General features: G+C 32.0%; 2 long non-coding RNA genes across 2 annotated transcripts in view; both read right to left on the bottom strand.

Moving 5' to 3' along the window:
• Positions 1-726: 726 nt before the first annotated feature.
• LOC114074381 lies at positions 727-2,119 on the bottom strand. The gene is made up of 2 exons (XR_003574766.1): positions 2,005-2,119; positions 727-1,137 (listed from the first exon to the last, which is right to left on the bottom strand). It is a non-coding gene; the product is annotated as an uncharacterized LOC114074381 (long non-coding RNA).
• Positions 2,120-12,746: 10,627 nt separating this feature from the next.
• The window catches only part of LOC114074503, an 11,506-nt gene continuing 9,072 nt past the window's right edge, over positions 12,747-15,180 (bottom strand). The window contains exon 3 of the long non-coding RNA XR_003574933.1: positions 12,747-12,966. This is a non-coding gene — a long non-coding RNA (uncharacterized LOC114074503). The remainder of the gene's footprint in view (positions 12,967-15,180) is intronic.

Genomic DNA, 15,180 nt, shown 5'->3' with positions numbered 1-15,180 from the left:
TTTTTAAGGGAAGTCATTTTCCTTAATTTTGAGGAAAATGAGTTGATTTGGAAAACATTTTCCAAAACTTTTGCCCCAACCAAACATGAGAAAATTGGAAAATATTTTCCAGAAAACATTTTCCTTCATACCAAACACAGTCTTAGACATTAAACGTGATACTTACATTTGAAAGTGTAAACCAAAATAAAACATTTAGAGACAATTGAAACAAAGGACTGCATTACGTAAACACGCTTAGCATGCATTAAGCCGGTGAATAAATTCATATCTAATGTCCTCGACTTCACATAGATACAGATTTATTACGTGTCAACACTCATGAAAGGAAAGAGAGGAGATGTAGTTCAATCCAATATATTACAGAGCTATCATGGGATCCTTCTAATTACTTAGCCGAGATGAAAGAACAAAGAAAGAAACTTGTCGTAAAATCTCCAAAAAATGAAGTATTCAGGGGATCAAAGAGAACAACTAATTTAAATTCCAAATAACAAGTGCAAAGACCTTTGGAATCTGATCAAATTCATGTGTAACTAATTCTTGGTTTTGCCTTATATGAACTACCATGTACAATATGCTAAACAAATGAGGGCAGGATAAACTCAACATCAATTAATTTTATCGTATTCTAAAGTTCAAGAAGATAGTAATCTCTTCATCTATATCTCACAACTTAGTCTTGAAGCAAGTAGATCACAGATAAACGATTTCAGAGACACATGATTCATACAGAAATTACTAACTTATGCAAATCAGGGGAGCTCATACAAATGCAAAGAAACAGGAATTCAAACAACCACCCAGTTTCATAAACAAAAATTTTGAAACAAAATACAATGGAGACTACTGACCTTGTATAGGGCAGCAAACTAGAGCTTTGACATCAAGCTATTTCAACTTAGAAATCGAACTATAACTCGAAAGATGATTTCAGATTTTCTTTATTGTTGTTCTTTGTTCCTTCCTTTTTTTTCGAATGAACTTCAATGAGGACACAAACCGCTTTTTACAATCGATTTTGGGAGAACATTCCATTCTTAAACCCATTAGATTGAAGGCATAGCAAATCAAAATCCAATGGTTCTTTGTGTCACTCACCTTTTAGGCTAGCACATACGCTTCTAGGACTGCGACCTGCTTTGGGTCAGAAATTTAGTTGGAAAAGATGTAAGGTTGACATGAGGAAGATATTTTTGTACGGTCGTAACAGAATTGGTAGTTAAGAAATTCATTCGTTGTTTTAATCTAAATATCTTTTTAATATTATTTATAATATATTCTAGATGTATCATATCTTGGGTTCTTTGGTACATATATAAATTTTCCTTCATTAATTTTTCAAATAATTTTATATTTTCCATAGATACTATCTAATATTGTGAATATTCATAGTTCATTTTAATCATAATTTATTTTTAAATCATATCATTCTATATTTTCATAGTCTAAATCTCGTAGATCTATTTCATATCATTGTTGGTTTAATATATCTTCTGGTTCGTTATTATTAAATATTTTTCCCATATTAATCTTCTTAATTCAATTATTTCTATACCTTGAAGTATATTTAAGATTAAAGTTTCATAACTTTTTATCATTTTGTGATGTATGTATGTGGTCATGTTTGTTGTTATGCGGGGTTTTTCAATTATTCCTTCCTATTATATTCATAATCGATTAAATTTATATTAGATTATTATGAACTAGATTATTTGTTTATAATGTTTTCCTGTCACTACTAGCATCGTACTTTAGCGAATACTTCCTTCTTATCAGCGCCTCAACTTTGTTTACTCCCCTAAACGACTTTCCTTGCCTACCGGTTTACACATTAGGATGACATAGTATAGAAGTTTTCTCTCTGTTTCCAGTGTGCTAATAAACTCGAAATCGTGATTCAAATAATTCTAATACATAATAACTAAAATAAAATTATTCAATCATATATATGATATTCAGGAATATATGAAATTAGTTCCGCATATTTTTTGAAAAATATACCTTTGTTTCTTGAGTATTCATGCTATCTGAAACATTTGATTGGATTTCAGATTGTTGCTCCATTTATCTAAATACTAATTTTTTAGTTGTGAGAATGTTTTTAAAAGAAAGTTTTATATTTCAGGCATTGCCTATCCTTTATGTTACATATTCCTTCCTTTATATAGAAAGGAATTAGTGCATTTTACTGCACTTACTATACTCTATACTTACTTTACAACTATCGCTACCGAACTACTTTTACACTTGTCTTTTTAATAATACGCCCTACCTACCATACTTTACACTTGTCAACATATCTTTAATAATGCACATGCATATGTTGACTAAGTTATGTGACTAAAAACTATTTATTTCAAGACTTTTACACATCTACTTTTGGCTTTATGTGGCCAAGCACGTTTTTGTGTTTCCTTTTATCTTCATCTTTATCTTCTTGTCATATTCCGTCTTTATCATTTATCTTCATCTTTATCTTCTTGTCATCTTCCATCTTTATTTCTTATTCCAGCTGGCCGTCTGGGATTATATTATCTTCTCCGTTACATTTTGAACATATGTGATCAGGGTACTTATGATCAATTATCTTGCAATACCTTGTTAATAATTTTTCCAAAATAAATTCAACTTTAATTGCTCGTGTTGTAGGTCGTTCTTATGGCTTAAGTAAAGAAAAAATTCATCTCTGGACTTCATCCATATCTGCTTTCCTTAGCTCCCTTGAATTGGAATAAATCATTAATTGATCTCTTGCATAGTGGCTCCATATAGCGTTTCCGTTTAAATAATTATTTGCTAGTTCTTGTATAATGGTTGATATACCAATTATTCTCTTATTGGAATAGAAGCTTGGTATCTCACTTTTTTGTACCTCTGGTTGCTGTTCAATATCTTCCGGTATTATCATATCTTTTGTTAATCCTATCTTAACTACTTGTATCGGAGGTTTTATCTCCTCGTATAATATCTCTGTTGTTGCCATATAAAATTTTACATTGAATAAATTCTCCTTAGTAACTCTCTTATAAGTAATAAATGCTTTATGTATCTCCGACATTCCACTTAGTTCTTCTCCGTCATATGTATATACTGTATTCAGTAATCGATATATGTAACATTTCCTAACTAAGTTGGCATTAGTTTTCGATTGTGCAATCAGTTTATTATAACCTTGTAATTTTTGGGATAAATAATCTTGGTTGGGTTCTTGGGTTGTAGTAGATTTGGGTTTAAGGTTTAAAAACATTTGGATTTTGTATATATTTTCTATATAGATTCGCGTTATATGGTTATATGTTCTTTTGTCATGGTGTAGGCTATCTGCGTATGTAGAAGTTTGTGATTCTATAGTTAATATGTTTTTTAGTGTTAGCCTCGAGTTAAATGGTTTTTCGAATAATTCATTTAATTTTGAATTCTTATGTCTTTCACTAACTCGTTGGCTTGTACCTGCAACTGTATTTAAACAATGGTTATGGGTTTTTAGGTGTTTTCCAACATCACCTTTTAGCTATTGATTCTTTCTGTCTTCCGATTGACAAAGTTCCGCATTTTTATAGTCATGCTGCTGACTAATGCTAGATTTAGACTTCACATTATCTTCATTAGTCTTTAGCTTTTGTATCTCGTTGTCTATCCTATCCACTTTTGTACAAAGTGAAGTAATAGCTTCAAGTATCTTTTCGATTGTATCTTCTCCCTTAGTCTCTGTCTGAGTAGCTTTGTCATGATAAGTAATCTGCAATAACATTCTTATTAGTGTTTATTACTTCAATTGTAAATGTGAAATTTAATATATTTAATACCAATATCCTTATTTCTTTTGTTGTTATCGAATCTTATATTTTTCTTGTTAGCCACCATTTTACTTGTGTATTATCTGTTCTTATAAAGAATTTGTTATATACAACATATGGTACAAATGATAATAAACACTTATATACTGAGTATAATTCTTTTCTATTTATTTTCCATTACATTTCTATATTATTAAATGTTCCTGAAAATAATACCTGCAATGATATTCTATTATATTGGCATCATACTTGTATTTTAGTATTCCTCCGTAACTTTTTTCACTCGCATCTGATTCTAATATATAAGTAAAATTTTGATTTCATCTGGAAAGTATAATTTAGGAATGTTTTTACATTATAATTTTACCTTTTGTATCTGTATTTTGTCTTTTTTTTATCAAACTGATATTCCATATCTTTCTTTAATTTTTGTTGTAATGATTTTAAATTTTCTGCTTATTTTAGTATGTATTCTCTTACTTGATTTACTAGGCCTAAGAATGATTGTAATTTCCTTTTTGTGTCTAATTGTTAATTTAAGTTAATTATTTTTTATACTATATGTGTTTGCATTTTTATTCTGTTTTTATCTATTTGTAATTCTAACAATTCTATTTGATTTTTCCTTCTATCTTCTTTCTTTTTACTTAGACTTATACCCAAATATTCTATTATATGTATAAATTTTTCTAATAATCTTACATGTTTATCTTGTGTTTTAGAATATAATAGTATATCATCAATGTATACTATACAATTTTCTATTTGTTTAAAGTAATTGCCCATAAAGTGTTGATATCTACCTAGTGCGTTTTTATATCCAAATGGTAATACATTCCATTCATAAAATCCTTGTGGTACAATGAATGCTGTTTGTTTTTTAGACTCTTCTTCTAGTTTTAAGTGATAAAATCGCGATTTACCATTAAATTTGCTAAAATAATTATATCCTTGTATTTGTCTTATCTTTAGTATTTTATTTGATATCGGATAATTATATATTTTAGTTATTGCATTTAAATTTCTATAATAAATAACCATTCTACTTTTTCCTCTTTTTTGTTCACTATGTTTATTTACTATAAATGTCGGGCTTGTGTGCTTACTATTGCTTTATTATATCTATCCTTTTTCTAATAATTCATTTATATGTATCTTAAATTCGGTTAAATCATTAAAATTATATTTTAATTGTTTTTGTGTTATTATACTATTATTATCAATTAGCTCACTTTTCACATTTGTTTTATATTTTTCCCATCCTTGTAAATGATCTTCACTATATAATAATTCTAACTTATCTTGGATTATTTTTACTTTATTTATAGAGGATATAATTAATTCTATCTTAGGGTCTTCTTCCTTTATATTTTCTAACTTTTGCATAATTTTCTCACTTTCTTTTATCCATTCCGTTGTTTTTCGTTTTTTGTTATTTACTCTTTTTGCTCATATTTTTGTTTACATGGAGTTGTGAACCACCAGTATGTTTTTGTTATTTATATGTGGTATAATTATTCTAAAAAAGGCATTCCTAATAGCATATCTTTTGTAGTCAACTCAAAATTATATATTTCTTCTGTAGTTAATATCGTATCCCATATTTGTATTTTAATATTTTTTGCCTTATATGTGATCATGCTTCCTTCATTATTAAATCATGTCACTACTATCGGTATTTTTATTTTTTTCCATTTATGTTTCGGTAAATAATTGTATTTACATATATTAGCTTCTACTCTCGTATCTATCACCTGCATATAATATCTTTTGTAATATCCCTATATTATTATATTTGCAAGTATATGTATTTTCATATTTTTATCCTACCAAAGTTCTTTTTATTATTACTCTTTTATTTTTCTAATTTATTCTCAATTGTTTGTCTTCTAGATTATGTGGTTTTACTTGTTCTAACCATTTTATTCCTAAAATAATATTTTCATCTCCTTGATATATTTTAAATTTTATTACTATTGATACTCCTCCAATGATTATTTTCTTTTGTGTAGTTTCTTCAGTATACATCAACGCTTTGGTAGTTCGGGGCATGATTGCTCAGTAGTTATTATTTCATCTTCTGTTATTAATTCTCTTGTAATATAATTTTCTTCTCGTCCTATATCTATTAATATTAAATATTTTCGTTGTTCCATTGTTTCCATTGTGTACTAATGATGTGGTTTTATTTCATATTCCATTAATTTTTGTGGAGTTTTATCTATCCTTCTTGAAGTACTCATTTTTTTTATGATATTTGTGTTATTTCACAGTTTATTCTTCTTGATGTGCTTAATCTTTCTTTTACTATTTCTAAGTCTTCTTCTATATCAATCTCATTATAACTATAACGAAAAAGGGTCTAAAATAGCCTCGAAGTATTGGAAATGGTACAAAATTACCCTCCATCCACCTATTGGCTCCAAAATGCCCTTCTCATCTACCTATTGGCTATAAAATACCCTTGTCATCCACCTTTGGGTTCAAAATTGACCACTTATTTAACTATTTTAAAATTAAACTATTTAAATATTTTTTAAAATACTTGGCTCTCAAATATTGGTTATAATTTATTAATATAAATTATAAACGAACCCACTACCGACTCATATTAACTAAACCCCACCGAATTAATAAACCAATTATAATATCAAAATTGTCATAAACATTACTAAAACACGACGAAATTATAGATTCCTCAAAATGACATCCAAAATTATTCGACTCTGAAGCAAAGCCCCAATTAAATTTAGGTTGAGCTCCTTATTTAGGAGGACACTTTCAATAGGATTCTATTTCACTTGAAATCAAAATCTATGATTAAAGTTAAAGAAGTAGTACATCCGAATTAATTCATGCACTTTTTTAAATATAATTTTATAAAAATTTATGGTTTGTTTTAAAACCTTAATATATTATTTTTTAAAAAAATTATCTATGAAGTAATATCACATAATTGAGACGAACGAATAATTAAGATTAACATAGTCAGACTTTTAAATATATCGTTAATTTTTATTTTGACACTTGAATGTATGATAATTTACTTCTATAGATATTTTCGCCTCAAATTTTCAAAAACTCTCATTGGAAGTAGCTTTCTTGTTTTTGCATTAGTAATGTGACGGGTTTATTATTTTGGTGGGATTTAATTAGTAATGGGTGGGTAGTGGATTTATTTGTAAATTATATTTATAAGTTAAATTATAACAAATAGTTGAGCGTAATGTATTTTAAAAAAATATTGAAATAGTTTAAATTTAAAACAGTTAAATATGTGGTAAATTTTGAACCAAAAGGTGGATGACAAGGGTATTTTGGAGCCAATAGGTTGGCGGGGAGGATATTTTGGAGCCAATAGGTGGATGGAGGGTAATTTTGTACCATTTTCAATACTTCAAGGGTATTTTAGGCCCTTTTCCGTAACTATAGTCATTTTTATCTATGACTGTGACTATCCTCTCAAAATGATCTTCTATTTTTATTTATTTATTTTATTTTTTTGCTGTTATTTTATATTTTGTTGGTAAAACATATAAGTTTTTACGTCTATCCGTAAATATTTTACTTCCTGAGGCTAGTTCTATTCCCGACATTTTCCAATATAATACTATTGATTTATCTACGTTCCTGTCATTTATTGCTACTGAGTAGTTAGTACTTATTATAAATTTAAATTTTTGGTATATGAGGTTCTTTTTTACTGCACTTATTATACTTTTTTCTATGGGTTGTATGATTCTATGAACCGCTAAGTATATTTCTATGGGTGTATCTATTCCTTCTCTAAAACATGCTTTTTATTAGTATTTTTTGTTCCTCTTAAATGTACATATTTAATTGGATTTTTAGCCTTAATGTCTTGTATTTCTTTATTTATTATTCGTTTATTTATTATTGATATTTTGGCCTTTCCTTTAGTGTATTTGTAATCCATGATATGTTCTCAATTCTTTTTGTCATTTAAATCACTTTCCTATTGTTGGTATTTCAAATATTTTTGCAATGGTTAGATCTAGTTCTTTTCCTTTTATTTGTTCAAATATATTAATATCAAATATTATTTTTTGTTCTAAGGATTCTCCGTCTTGATGTTCTTCTTTATTTATTATTTGTATATCTATTTCAGTCATTTTTTGTATTATCGAATTCATTATATGATTTCATCTCTATATCGTTATCCATTTCATTTTCTGATATTTCATATATGCTATCTTCACTTTTTATTCATAATTTATGTAGTCTATCTGCATATATTTTTCATCGTGTCACGACTGGAATCTAGACCCCAAGCGAGACCGGCGTCGTTAACCTCTCAGAGGTCGCAGACAAGCCTACTTGCGTTATTCATACTTCACTTAGGTTAATTTTAGTGGAAAATTTGAAACTTTTTGTTCTTTAAGATACTTGCTAAACATTCTTAACATTTCATAATTGTTCATCATCAACCGTCTAACATTAAGAGATAAGCAACTGAAAGAAATAGTTCAATAAGTAATAAGTGTATAATTGCCAAAATGGCACCAATACAAAGTTTGAATAAAAATAGGAAAGGGACGCTAGTGGAACCTACTCAACTAGCTCAACTCTAAAACTAAACTAGAATGTAAAACACTAGCAGCTTCGAAAGCATGAGGACCTACATGGATCGGATGAATGCTGAAAGTCCGGATATCTGCAACGATGATCCTGTAGCTCTATTGTCCACCTGTGCTTGCACCTAAAATAGTAGAGTTGTATAGGGTTAGTACACACTTGTACTAAATATGGGTATATGCAAGCACACAACAACAACATGCATGAGAAATAATAGCTCTTCCATAACAACATGATTATGAGAAGTCAAGTCAGTGGACTTGCCAAAATTGGATTCTGAAAGTCAGTGAAGTTTCAAAATTTGGATTAAGAAAGTCCTTGAGCTTCCCAAATTTGGATTAGGAAAGTCATGCCATGAGAGTAACATGCATCATCATAAATATCATATTGCACACACCTCATAACATATAACACATAACGTATGAATGAATGAAACAAACTCTTTGCTTGCTAATGAAAACTCCCTAGTTGAGGTCCCATATGAATGAAAAACGCTGGACTTATGAACCCATAAGTACAAACCATTAGGCTTCGTTCATAATTTGTCTAAGTGACTCATACTTACCCAAGATTATGTGGTACAAGACTTATGCATCTTGTAAGTATGCCAAGGTCTCGATTTCGATTCCAATAGGCAGCTTTCATTAAGTATTTATTCATGTAAGACTTAGGCATCAATACGAAATTGGTCAAGGGATCCCGATTTCAAATCCCTTGAGAAACACTTGGTCTTATATTAAATTTTGATTTAAATTTTCAGCTTGGGGTCCCATGTTCGAATCCCAACGCCTACATTTCTTTGTTACTTTTTTCTCCTTGATTTTTTTTGTTTTAGGCCGAGAGGATATGGAATTGATACCCCACAACCTTATTTTATTTTCTTTTAGTTTTTGTCCTAATTTCCTCACCTATCCGAGTGTCTATGGGTTCGATCCCCACACACCTTATTTTATTTTATTTTTCTCTCTTTCATTTCTTCACTTGAACCTTACCCCATTTCAAATCCCCCTCACCTCATTTATTTTTCATAGAATTTTTCAGCAACTTACATATAGTGAGGTCTTGGGTTCAATCCCTAATGACCTCATTCATTTTTTAATTTTTTTTTTTTAAAATCATAATCTCCAAACGGCTTAGCAAAGACAAAATGTCTGGAAATTTTGTCATGTTTTTAGTCCATATTTTCTCAGCATTTGTGCGCTAGATTCTTAGGAATTTCGCTGGATATTTTGTACATTATTATGTATATTTTTTGTATTAATTTTATACAAAAACACAAGGATTTAACATACCATTTTCATGCTCAAATTCGTACCAAGAGACACGTCCACACACATATTGCACATGTTTATCATCACATAATACGGAACATACAAACATGAAAATATTCATCACGAAAACAAGTTACATTCCTAAATTCTACAAGCAAAATATACCCAACCTACAACAATCGATGGGAGCTAGTGACAGGGACATGCAAAGGGGAGCATTCCTAGTTTTCGGATTTAAATTCGACTGAATCTTAGGAGTATCTTGGGAATTGGACCAAGAGGAAGAAAAACCCATACCTTTTGTCGATCAACACCTTCCAAACCTGCTCCAATGGACAACCAACCACCAAAACACCAGATCCTCGCCATGAAACTTCAAGCACAACCCATTAAGAACAATGTTTTTGCTTTTCGTTTTTACTTTAGTTTTTCTTTTGAGTTTTTGTGTACAAGTTCTTTAAGAGTGATGAACTTTAATTTTTTTGTTCTTTTGCTGATCAAGAAACATGAGAATGAGTGTGGATAGGCGTGAGAAAGATAGTGGAGAGAGATGATAGTAAGAGTAGGAGTATTAATTAAAAATCTGATTTTTTAATGTTCTGGTGAAATGACTCATCTTGCCCTTACTTAAATAATATCATTAATATTAATTAATTCAATTTAACATTGCTTCCACCAAGGATCGAACCCGTGTGGAGCCCAATTCGCAAAAATGGGTCAATTTAGGTCAACCCTACCTGAATTGTCCACTATTTACGTTAATTAATTAATTAATTAAATATTTAGGGTAATTATAATACTACCCCTAGCCTGGAAAATACCATTTTACCCCTAGACCCTCAAAATTTAAGATTACCCTTACTATTTCGGTTAAGACTAATCCTGGTGAATCTTAATATTCAGGTGCCCTACATGGCTGGACCCAACCTTTCCTAGCTCAACTAACTCACCATGTTTTTTTGACTTGGATAGTGCATAGGTTGAGGTGTGGTGCCACGCGCATCAAACCATGTGGACCTGTTCTAATCTAGTCATTCTAAATACGTTTAAGCATTACTTAGCATAGTTATTTTCAGGTTGTTACATTATCCCTCCCTTAGGAACATTCGTCCCCGAATGACACTACTCTTTACTAGCAACAAGTATGTCATCTATAGAACATATGCATACATATGCAATCATATACTCCACATTGGTGAATATCTGATTCACATATTAACATGATGGTGCATATCCTTGAAACCTACTAGAAGCTTCACATTAATAGACTAAGTAACTCTTTCCCAAACTAGTATCATCAAAGCATACAACATTAGTAAACACATAAGTCACACAAATCAGCAACCAACATGATGACTCAAACATATTAACTTCATACTAGTGCATAAAACCAAACAAAGTCAAACACATGAAAGACTAATTAAGGCTATGCACCGAGACATCAGTAGGAGTTTCTTCCCCTGCACCCCTAGACTTGAGTGAGAAGAATTGTTGCCTCCGTGGAGCCTCTTCACTTGGACCGTTTGGCTGAACTCTCTCCTTCCCTTTTTGTTTACCTCTCATATTATAACAATCCTTCATCATGTAACCCGGTTTTCCACGACTTTAACAAGCGTTAGAGACCATAATACACTCTCCTCCATGATGTTTGCAATACTTCCTACAAGGTGGCCTCTCCATAGGTTTATCTACTTTATTGTTTCTCTCAACTCTTGACTCGGAATATCTACTATAGTGAACCTTGGATGAACTTGACTCCCCTTGGTTAGAGAGTGGCTTCTTAAACCTGGTTTTATCCCTAATTGCAGTACTACTCTTCCTTGAAAAATTCTCCTCAACTTTCCTTGACCTATTCCCTGACTTATTGTGCTTTTTCTTCCTGCTTTCCTCCATTTGGTGGACATAGTGCATAAGCCTGGAAAGGTCCATGCTGTCATGCAGCATAGCTGCCCTAAAATCCTCTACGAGATCCTCAGCAATCCCTGTTATGAATCTACTCATCTCGTCTTTGTTGTTAGACACAAGAGAAGTGGCATACCTGGAAAGTTTTAGGAACTTCAGGGAGTAATACCTGACTGACATCAAGACTTGATTAAGGTTGATAAATTCCTCAACCTTAGCCATCGTCATTTGTTTGTGAAAGAACCGCTCCAGAAAAGTCGTCTTTAAAAGATCCCAAGTCATACGACCTCCTCCTAAGGCCCAGCTATCCTGCCACATCTTATACCAGGATTGAGATACATCCTTTAGATGGTAGGATGCCTGCTCAACCTTCTCCACCTCAATCAAACCGATTCCACATAGTATCTTATGGATCTCATTCACAAACTCCTGCAAATCCTCCGCAGTCTTAGATCCAGTGAATGGGATGATTCATCCTCCTGAACTCCCTTAACCTACTAGATATGGTGCTGGCAGGTGGGTTCTCATTGGGAACACCTAGTTGCTCCGCCTGGGCTATCATAGCCTGAGCTTGTAAAGTGATGGCTTGGGCCATCTATGCCAGGGATGTCCTCGCTTCTCAATCTATCAATCTAGCTGGTTTAAGAGGCATCTCAATTCAAGCAGTTGGGGCCTGGGGTGGATCTTTGTTGCCGCCAAAAACTGCTTCTCCTCTTCCCTAAAAAGTGGTCTTCCTTGTTTTCATTTTTTGAAAGATAAGAATTAATGTTATATACAGACCTTATTGAAGGAACAATAAGATCAGAAAATGGAATTTTCCTAAGCATTATGCAGTATCTAATTCATGATAGTGGTGCACTTCACTACCATAACTTAAAACTGCTTAACGTGGTTGGTATGAGCCTGATATCGTGGATATTTAACCTAATGCTATGATACCAAGTTTGTCACGATAGGGTTCTATACCTTAGCCGACACAGGCGTCATTGACCTCTCAGAGGTCGGAGACAAGCCTACTTACGTCATCAATAAATTCATTCAGTTAATTTTAGTGGAAAATTTTATACTTTTTGATTTTTTTGAAGTGTACATAGAATTTAGTGTTATAGCATGCATACGCGCATAAAGAAGTTCATTAATCACGTGTATCAACAATCTAATAAAGGATCATTCAATCTTGAAATAAATAGCCCTATAGAATAAGTAACAATTGCCATAGTGGAACATTTACTTCAGTCTGATCAAAACAGGAAAGAAATACTAGTGGAAAATGTTGCACTAGCCTAAACCTATTACTAAACTAGAAACAAAACGGAAGGCATCCTCGAATGCATGTGGACCTACCCGGTCCAAATGTCCGAACAGCTGCAATGAATATCTTTAACACCCTCCAGGACCTGCACATAAAATAGTATAATGTAATGGATTAGTACACACTTATACTAAGTATGGGTGTATGCAAGTACATACCAAGGAAATGAATGATTAAGAGGAGATATATCCTAACGATATGAATTATGGAAAGAAAATTCGGTTGGACTTGCCAAATCAGGTTAGGAAAGTCACGCTATGAGAGTAAAATGCATCATCATTCTTTTCATATTGCACACATCACATAACATATTTCATATAGCACGTAGATATATTACCTATCATTCGTTCATATGCCGTAAGACCTTGGAATCACGGACTTAACATTAGAACTTTCTAAAATGTGGGCTCAACATATGGGACCTCAACTAGAAAGACTTCTTTAGAAAACACAGAGTCTTCTTATTCATTCATACGTACTTAACTTTCCTTCGTTTGTAGGCTGGTGTGGACAACAACTATACCTAGTATTTTGTGCAAGACTCTCATTGGGTTCACTATGCAATGACCAAGAATGAACTGGTGTCATTACTTGAGTCTAGTTCACCTCTTGATTATCCTATCGAAAAAACCTTTTGTATGATTCATTTCATTATCTTTCATACTTTGAGGAACTTCAACTTTAACCGACATAGATCATATGAGCATCATGAAATCTTGTGTCTTCCCCACACAAAAAAGAGGTGATGTCACTGACTAAGGTGAAACCAAAACATCCTTAGCTAGCTTAGGTGTAAAACCACTGGATAGTTCCCTATATTGGCAGCATAATTCAAAGACTACAAGATTTAGGGAGACCCATACCCACCTTGGTAGACAGTATCATCTCATGAGAATTACGTGAACCTCCTCCCTTCCCGAAAGAAGGCATCACCACTCATAGCTAGCCTCTTGGTGCTCCGCTTAAAGTTCCTATTTACATTCAACTCATACATCATTGAAGCTTGCTTCTAGCATGAGGTAGTCATAGATTATTATATGATTTATCATCTCTTTTTTACGTATTAAATCTGAATTATCCTTACACATAGATATAGAGTGTGATTGAGACTTGTCTCTTAATGTTCAACACTCTCTTAGGTGAGTACTTTTGGTGACCTTATATTGGCGTAGGTACAACTTTTCTCACTTGTACTAGCATCTTATTGTGATGCCTCCGTATTCTTTCTTAACACCTTTTAATTTCAACTTTACTCACCTTTCATTATTTGTTCATCGTATATCATACATATGCTCTCTCGGAATTTACATTGGGGAACATTGATTCTAGGCGTAAATACAACTTGTTTCACTTGCACTAGCCTTTTATCATGTTGTCACTATTTCCATTAGCATAAGAGTATAACATAATTACTCACCTTATTACGTGAATGTTCATTTCGTCATATGCCAATTAATTTAGACTTTTAGTGTGTTTCACATTCTTACATTACCCTCTGAAGTCACATCATTTCATCACATACATCTTAAGTTCACTTATTTTTAAACATACGCTGGACTTATGAACCGATACGTACAACCCATGAGGCTTGGTTCATAATTCGTCTATGTGACTCATATTTACCCAAGAGTATAAGGTAAAAGATTTATGCATTTTTAAGAATGCCAAGGTCTCAATTTCGATACCTATGGGCAGCTTTCATTAAGTATTTATTCACGTCAGACTTATGCATTAATACGGAATTGGGCAAGGGAACCCAATTTGAAATCCCTTGACCAACACTTAGTCTTATGTTATATTTATATTTAAAATTTCAGCTTGGGGAACCAAGTTTGAATCCCAAAGCCTACATTTCTTTTCTTACTTTTCTCTCTTTGACTTTTCTGATTTAGGTCGAGAGGATGTGGGATCGGTTCCCCACAACCTCAATTTATTTTTCTTTATAGTTTACTCACCTATAGGAGAGGTTGTGGGTTTGATCTTGACACACCCCATTGTATTTTATTTTTCTCTCTTTCATTTCTTCAGTTGAACCTTACCCATTTTAGAACCCCCCTCACCTCATTAATTTTATTATTGAATTTTTCAGTAGCTTACATATGGTAGGCATTGGGTTATATCCCTAATGACCTCATACATTTTAATTTTTTTATTTAAAAAAAGCAAAATCTCCAGACGCATAGCCAAGACCAAACTTCCAGCTCATGTATTTAGTCCACATTTTCTCAACATTTGTACGCTAGATTCCTAGAAATTTCACTGGATATTTCGTACATTATTATATCTATATATATATATA

Source organism: Solanum pennellii, chromosome 10, assembly GCF_001406875.1.
Source record: "Solanum pennellii chromosome 10, SPENNV200".
Taxonomy (NCBI): Eukaryota; Viridiplantae; Streptophyta; class Magnoliopsida; order Solanales; family Solanaceae; genus Solanum; species Solanum pennellii.
This window is presented reverse-complemented; position numbering and strand designations above follow the sequence as displayed.